Genomic DNA, 8,230 nt, shown 5'->3' on the forward strand with positions numbered 1-8,230 from the left:
GACCGGGCCTCTCCATGGAGCACGACCGTGGATTTCTACTACACTACACTATACCACTACACTATACTGTATACTATCTTAACATTCTTATATTATACCATTATATACTGCATACACATTATTGCTGTACTATATTATATTATCATATACTATCTTACACTATTATATTTGCTACTATTGTTATTGTTACTACTTGCACTGTATCTCTTTCTGTCTCTCCTCTGTCTCTCCCTCTCTCTCTCTTCTTTCCCCCGACACGGTCGAGGCAGAAGGCCGCCACCCTAGAGCCTAGGGTCTGCCTGACGTTTCTTCCAGTTAAGAGGGAGTTTTTCGTTGCCACTGTCGCAAAATTGCTTGCTCAGGGTGGGATGTCGGGTCTCTTCTCTACATGTAAAGTGTCTTGAGACAACTTGTTGTGATTTGACACTTTAATAAATATGAATTGAATTGAATTGAAAGAGAGAGAAACAGGTCGAATATGAAGTACATGGTGATTATAGTTCAGTCAGACAACTCTTAGATTGGATTAGAATATATATTTATTAGCAATATATATTTAGCAAGCTTGAGCATGGTATAGAAAACAAGAGGAAGCATAGTTTGACGTCAGGCCTCTGAATCCATTCATTCCCTGTAAGGATAACATTTTAATGAATGTTACATGCCAATTAGCATTTACAGGGAATGAATTAAACCCCCAAGGGGATCTAGAAACAGAGCCTACAGGTGGATGCCGGGGAGGCGGGTGGGATGACTTCATGGGCAGCAGCAGGTAAGCAGCGGTAGCAGGATCTCAGCAACAGCAGCAGCAGTAGCGACACACGTCAGCTCAGCAAGACAGGGAAGCCAGAGTGAGCAGGTAACAGCGCAGTACCTATAACCACCCGATCAGGAGGAAAAGTGCATGTGACTAGTCACCTGATCGGTTGCCCCAATCCCTTAAGTTGCCTGGCCTGAACTAGCTCCGTAAACTGCGCCTCATTTCAGTCAGACAACTCTTAGATTGGATTAGAATATATATTTATTAGCAATATATATTTAGCAAGCTTGAGCATGGTATAGAAAACAAGAGGAAGCATAGTTTGGCGTCAGGCCTCTGAATCCATTCATTCCCTGTAAGGATAACATTTTAATGAATGTTACATGCCAATTAGCATTTACAGGGAATGAATTAAACCCCCAAAACAGCAAGAACCCCCAAAACCGCTTGGGAGCACAGGGCCTGACGCCAGACCAACCATCTGTGAGAATGGTGGAGCTCCATGAACTTGTTTTTTACTAACATGATAGTGTTCCTCAACATTTCATTTTTTTTTAATTTAACTAGACAAATGCAGCATGCAACCATGTGTTCAACAAGCCTGATGAATCCAGGTACCTGTTGATTCCTGAACCCAGGAGTCCTAAACGGTATCCTAACACTACGGTGTCCACTGCTGTGCCGCACCACGAGTAGGATTCGAAAAGGACATTCTATATTTATTTCTTTTTCAAAGAAATCTGCTATATATATACATATATATATAAATGAGGTCATCCTATGATGAATGATAACTATTGTTTATCATCCATAATAAATAAAGTGTACTGACTATGTGTGTAAAGACGTGCTATCTTTACTTAACATCTGAATCAGTACCCAACGATACCTGAGCAGCAATTACTAATAGACTGAGCTTGATATGATTAGCCTGACTACATAGCCATAGAAAAAACAATTTTTTTTAGCGCTATAGGAATAAACCGACATTTTTTAGCACCATGACATCACCACTAAACTAAATCCCCAGCAATCCACCCGAGTTGTAATTATTGTAATATTGATAATTAAGCGTCAATAGTGCGCAAGCAGCATTTATTGAATTAGCGATAGAACAGCGTGAGCACTCATACTCATGAGCTTTTAGCCTGCAGGATGTCATCCTTATTAACCAATATCTACGTAAGCTCCTGAGGACCATCGCCCCAGAGATTTAAGAAAAGCATAGGACAAGCAGGGCTGTAGATGTAGCTAAACCAATACGGAGGTTGGAGAAAGCCTGCAGCTTGAGCCGATCTCTCGCAGCTTTGCAGTGAACCAGTTCAAGTTTAGGCCTACAGATGGAGAGACAAACACAATGTTATTGCAATTCTGGATTAGCCTGGCCATCCTATGACCAGTTTAACCCGTTTTGGGTTCATGTTGCCATTTACCGTATAGCAACATGCATTTTATATATATATATATATATATATATATATATATATATATATTTTTTTTTTACAAGCTTAAATTACAGCTTGCAGAGCTTGACGCAGATTATTAGACATGTGAATAATATTAACTAACGCCGATATCCCTCTCCATCCATAGCCTAATAGATTTAGCTGGATCGGCCCAATAGAGCCAGACGCCAGAGGTTGGCAGAATTGATTTAGCAGAGTTTAGCAGCAAGGCTAGGCAGCTCAGTAGATGATGCAGCATAGGTGCCGAGAAGACATTGAGAAGCCCACATCTCAAGCAGCTCTCTCACGCTGCCTTGAGAGCTCACAGTGCCGCCAAGAGCGTAGGTAGCTCAACCTGGAATCTAGAACCATAAGCAGAATTATTCTTGCAATTACCATGGTAAGCCACCCTGGACGAGATGACGCCGTTATAGACCGCTGGGACAGGAATTTACTTCCTGAAGCCACTCACACATCCACGGTGAAGCGTGCATGCTTCACTGTGGATGAGTGGGGACGCATGCTGCACGTCAATGCACGAGTGTGGCCTCAATCCTGACACAGTCAGTCGCACACCGCAAGCTGCTGGTTGCGCTGCAACACTCGTCACCAGTGATGAACACACCGTGATGTGGTGCTAAATATGCCGTGAGCATCCCACTCTGGCGGATACAGCAGCGCCTTTTATACGGGGACAAATACTTCCAGTCACCCAGCTTTTGATAAGCATGAGACAAGCAAAGAGCCCATCAACATAGTGTAACTATTGATAACAGGAGCAGCCAGGATCGGAGTCCCTCTTTTATCCGTCCTGCGAGATATGTCGCGGCAAAATATATATATATTTTTAATTTTATTTAATTTGTGCGCACCACCAACATGGACAAATGACTGATATCTTGACTCTACTGAAGCCCCACTATCTATCCTGTTGCAATAACTTTACTTTTGTAATCTTGATGCTCATAACATGACAACATCACTTGGCAACCAACTTTTCTATATACCATGTACCTCCCACATGGAAGCAAGCATGCCGTGTTTAGCTTGTGCTACGACAATCCAGAACTATCTACATAAGTAAGGCATGCTGAGTTAGCTTGTGCTAAAACCAATTTGATAGCTTTACGCATGGGAAGCAAAACATGCTGTGTTTAGCTTGTGCTGCCAACAATCCAAGCTTCCACATGAGAAGCAAACATGCTGAATTAGCTTTTACTACGAACAATCCAAGCTTCCACATGGGGAGCTATCCACGTAGCAAGCATGCTGAGATAGCTTGTGCTAAGACAATTCAAGCTTCCACGTGGGAAGCAAACCATGCTATGCTAGTCTGTGCTACAAACAATCCAGAGCTATCCACGTAGCAAGGCATGCTGAGATAGTTTGTGCTAAGACAATTCAAGCTTCCACGTGGGAAGCAAACCATGCTATGCTAGCCTGTGCTACAAACAATCCAGAGCTATCCACGTAGCAAGGCATGCTGAGATAGCTTGTGCTAACAATTCGGCCTCCATGTAGGCAAAACATGCTGTGCTAGCCTGTGCTATAACAATCTAAAGCTTCCACATAAGAAGCAAACATGCTGACTCGCCTGTGCTACAACAATCTAAAGCTTCCGTACAAGAAGCAACATGCTGTGCTAGCCTGTGCTAACACAATCTAAAGCTTCCACGAAGAAGCAAACGTACTGTGTTAGATACCAGACATAGCTATACAAGAGGTAAATAACTATAGCCACCATCAGCCATGGAGATAAATCATCCCTACCCCTATTATCTGCCCATAAATAAATAACGCAATCTAATGCCAGTCTGCACAACTACAGACAGCTTTAAGCATAGAATGATCTATGCACATCCTTACAACATACTCGCAGCCTTCTGATAAAGATACTGCTAAATGATGATTGGAATCCGAACGGACCCGTACCCTATGATATTTAACACCAACTAGACTTGCACATTTATTTATCCTACGCTGTGATACTTAGTATTATTGCTGTTTAACTCATATTTGCAAGTCACAAGCAAGTTCATAACGTATAATAATTTAATCAATATAATGCTTTAGTTGCTGTGGCTTACTGAGATTACTTAACAACAGATTTGGCTCAACTAAGGGAATGAACTCGTTCTCATGCTATTCATCAAAAATGTGGAATGCCCTACCAAAAGGAGTAAAGGAGTGTAAAACCCTACTCACTTTCAAAACTGCCCTAAAGATACACCTTCAGGTGGCTGCAATTCGAAAATGGCCCCTGTCTAAGTCTTAACCTACCCCCCCCTCCTTCATTTTCCTCTTTTGTATATATATTTTTTTTCTCTCTTCATACCAGTAACCTGAAAGCTGATTGTATGACATTCTGTATAGTAGTGTGTATATCTGCCTGCCTCTTATATTTCATCATGATTTGTGTGCATGGGGTTCTCATCTTAAACAAGCTTAGTTCTTAATGAGAGTTCCAGTTTAGTAGACCTTGTATTGTGAATTTGTACTTCCATGTACTGTTATGTACTGTCATGTACTATTCTCATGTCTTACTAAATAAACTACATCAATCAATCAATCTTATGCCATCCAGCCTGATTGAATTTATTTTACCACGCAGACTACATAAAATAATAAATATAGCTTATGCCACGATCGGCACATGAATAAAATCTCTCTGCCTGTATCATAACCAGTAACCACTGATCTGACGCCGGAGGCTTGAGCAGAGACTACAATTCCCAGGTTACACCAGAAAAGTCAACCAATCATAGAGTCAGACAGCATGACTACGGAACAAAACTTATCCCTTTATCCCATAACGTAATAGTTCATCCGTTCCAGCCCTACACCAAACAGAACCTCCTATAGATAAATGCTAAATCAATTTCAATGAATTCTAGCAGCATTAACAACTACTTCTTGAACACTACTCACAAGTTAGCTTCCCATCTCTCCTTCGCATGGGTAGAGAACATAGAGTTAAAAATAAGGTAGAGAAGTGTTCGGTCATCAACTATAAGCCTCAAACAACATCCGGTGGACGAGCTCTTCAGAATAAGAGTACCGTCTAAAGCCACTGAACTAACCATGATACATTAAACTATAAATTAAGCAAGATGCAGTCAACTGAGCATATCCGTGTTTTAACCAGTACATAAAGATATTAATCTGAACATTAGAGCCAGAACAAGCAAAGCAAATCACAAAGTGAAGCCATGCCCTCTCTCTACCAAGGCAGTATCACTTACCAGCCATATCAGCGCGCATCCGTTCCTCTGTGAACGATAGATCGGTGACGTCATCTCTTGAGAGAGAAGCAAGCAACCAGGTCTAGAAACCCAATCTTGAGATAAAGTGAACTACTTTGAACACGCTAAACTGGGGACCATAACAGAACCCCAAGCCCATCGTTGCTTACGATAAGAAAACATAGCAACTTACGCAACACTGTTGGTGAATTACCGTCAACCCAGTGCCATAGAGAGAGTTCTGACACTAGCGTCGACTCCCATTGTAAGAATGGAATGCGGAAGTGCTCCGTCTAACTCAATGAGGCAGTCCCAATGTTTGGAACTATAGCCCAAGGAGCCCGTTTTGCGGCGGAATCAAGCGTGTCGTTACTCCATTTCTACACTCTCTAGTTGACCATACTGATATCGATCAATGACGAACGCTACTGCTTTTGAGCTGAGCGTTTAGCAAGCGATTTAGCCATAATTTAATTTAGTTTTTTACTTAAGTAAAGAAAGTAATAACACGATTAGAACCAGTAGCACACAGATGAGTAGCTATGATTAGCTCAGCATGGACAATGGCAGTAACGCAAACAACCATCAACCAAGGAACAACGACGCCGTATGACCACCTACATGAACAATATGAGACTATTTATGGTCAGCAGCATACGTAGGTACCCAGCTGTTTTTGGACTACCAGCCGGGAACTACTCTTTGGCCGGGGGACCCGGGATGCCCCCAGGGGGGAGGGACGCGATCCCGGTGTCCGGAATTTCCTCCGCACCCCGTTCGCTCCCCGTGTCCGTGGAGGAGGAGGACATGGCGAGGAGTACGAACGACCAGGAGATGAGTTTATACGTTTTCATGGGCAGCAGCAGGTAAGCAGCGGTAGCAGGATCTCAGCAAACAGCAGCAGCAGTAGCGACACACGTCAGCTCAGCAAGACAGGGAAGCCAGAGTGAGCAGGTAACAGCGCAGTACCTATAACCACCCGATCAGGAGGAAAAGTGCATGTGACTAGTCACCTGATCGGTTGCCCCAATCCCTTAAAGGTATCATGACATTCATTTTCACTTTTTTTATTTTCAATGTTTTATTTGGGGTTTTATGACCTCAATTACACCCCAAAAAACTGAACTTAGAACATTCAGTGGATTTTCTGTGGTCTGGGGTTTTCTGAATAATTAGGCTGAAAAGTAATCTGAGCTTGGCCCTTCGACAGTGAGGTCACAGTCGATTAATCCCACCCACTCTCCTCCTCGACCCTCCCCTCCCCTATCCTTTCCTTTGGGGGGGGGCGGAGCAGAGGCGATGATTGACAGGCAAAATCCCTCACCAGCGACACCCGCAGGCAAAGATTTCTTTTTTCATTGCAGTTGAAAAGGCTTTAGAAATGTGAGAGAAAAACACCTGCCATTGATCACTGGAATGGAATTTTCACTTAAAACTTTTTGTACACTTTTGAAGGACCAGGACAAAGACTTTGAATGTGGTGTAAAAGTGAATGTCATTAAACCTTTAAGTTGCCTGGCCTGAACTAGCTCCGTAAACTGCGCCTCATTTGTCCTTTTGCATATCTGCAAGGCTGATGCCAGGGCAATGGATGTCAACAAGGCTGATGACGAGGCAATGAAGCACAGGAACGCCATAAAGGAGATCATTCATCAGCTGGAGAAAATCAAAAAACAGAGATTAAACTTGGGACAAGTAAGTATAGCATTATGAACTAATGATGATCACTATAGCACAGATGTTTTCAATCTCCCCCCAGAAATATACAGCCAAATGAGGAGCAGTTTAATTTCCCTATCAGTCAAATTCACTTATGTAGTGGATATTCTAAAAAAGAATGATGTTCTAAGTTTATAAATATTCACCGCTATGCATCTATTTCTTATGTAACATTATAACATGTATAACATATATAACAATTTAGAACATTGTATTTAGCCTATATTAAAACATATTTTCTGGATAAAATATATATAACATTATATTATAACATTTATTTGGATTCTAGGACATAATCAAACGGGAGTCTGTGGATTCATGAAAGTCAATTTAGGGGTCCTATGGCTGGTCTATTGTTACACTCAGAATTAAAATTATACTCAGGATTTGACTCTGTAAAGTTGTACAGTGGTCTTGTGCTGAATAATCAGTGATAGGCATTTTTTTTAAATGTGTATAAATGTGAATGTGATCATTATAATGCTGTCATAACCTTTGAATAGATTAATAATAAAATCATTGTTTTATCTCTATTTCTATAGGCACTGCAAGTGCCAACTAACAAAATGAGAGAGGACGCAGTAAGTAATAATCCTTCACACAGAATGGTCCATGCAAGTATCTTATGTTCTTCTTATTCTGTTCATTGTATTGGTTCTACTTGACATAACTGCAGTACCAGGCCCTGTCATTTTGTTCCATAGTGTAACTGCAGCGGTACGTTTGCCAAAGACCTGGATCATTTTGTAAATGCACTGCAAAAGACGCATCTGGGCAGAGATCTTCTCCAGCACTTGACCAAGGCGGTCAGAACTCTTTCTGAACATCATCAGCTGGTTAGTGATGCATGTTCTTCTTCTGAATTAAGACTGATGTTCTGACATTCATCTAACTCAGGGGTGATGCAACTTTGATGATGTAGAGGGCCACTATATTTCCACACTCACTCCAGAGGGCCACATTGCATAATACTGTCGGGCAGACACCTCTTATCTCCGTATTTTAACTTTTTTCGTAAATTAATGCCGTACTTCGCCATTCTATGTCACACAAGAGTAGCAAAA

General features: G+C 41.7%; 1 long non-coding RNA gene across 1 annotated transcript; it reads left to right on the forward strand.

Annotated features, from left to right (window-relative positions):
• Positions 1 to 7,002: 7,002 nt before the first annotated feature.
• On the forward strand, positions 7,003 to 7,997 carry LOC308091985. Its single transcript, XR_013933760.1, has 3 exons — positions 7,003 to 7,142; positions 7,709 to 7,747; positions 7,871 to 7,997. It is a non-coding gene; the product is annotated as an uncharacterized lncRNA (long non-coding RNA).
• The last annotated feature ends 233 nt before the right edge of the window (positions 7,998 to 8,230 follow it).

This window comes from Gymnoscopelus braueri, assembly GCF_963280865.1.
Source record: "Gymnoscopelus braueri genome assembly, chromosome: 9".
NCBI lineage: Eukaryota > Metazoa > Chordata > Actinopteri > Myctophiformes > Myctophidae > Gymnoscopelus > Gymnoscopelus braueri.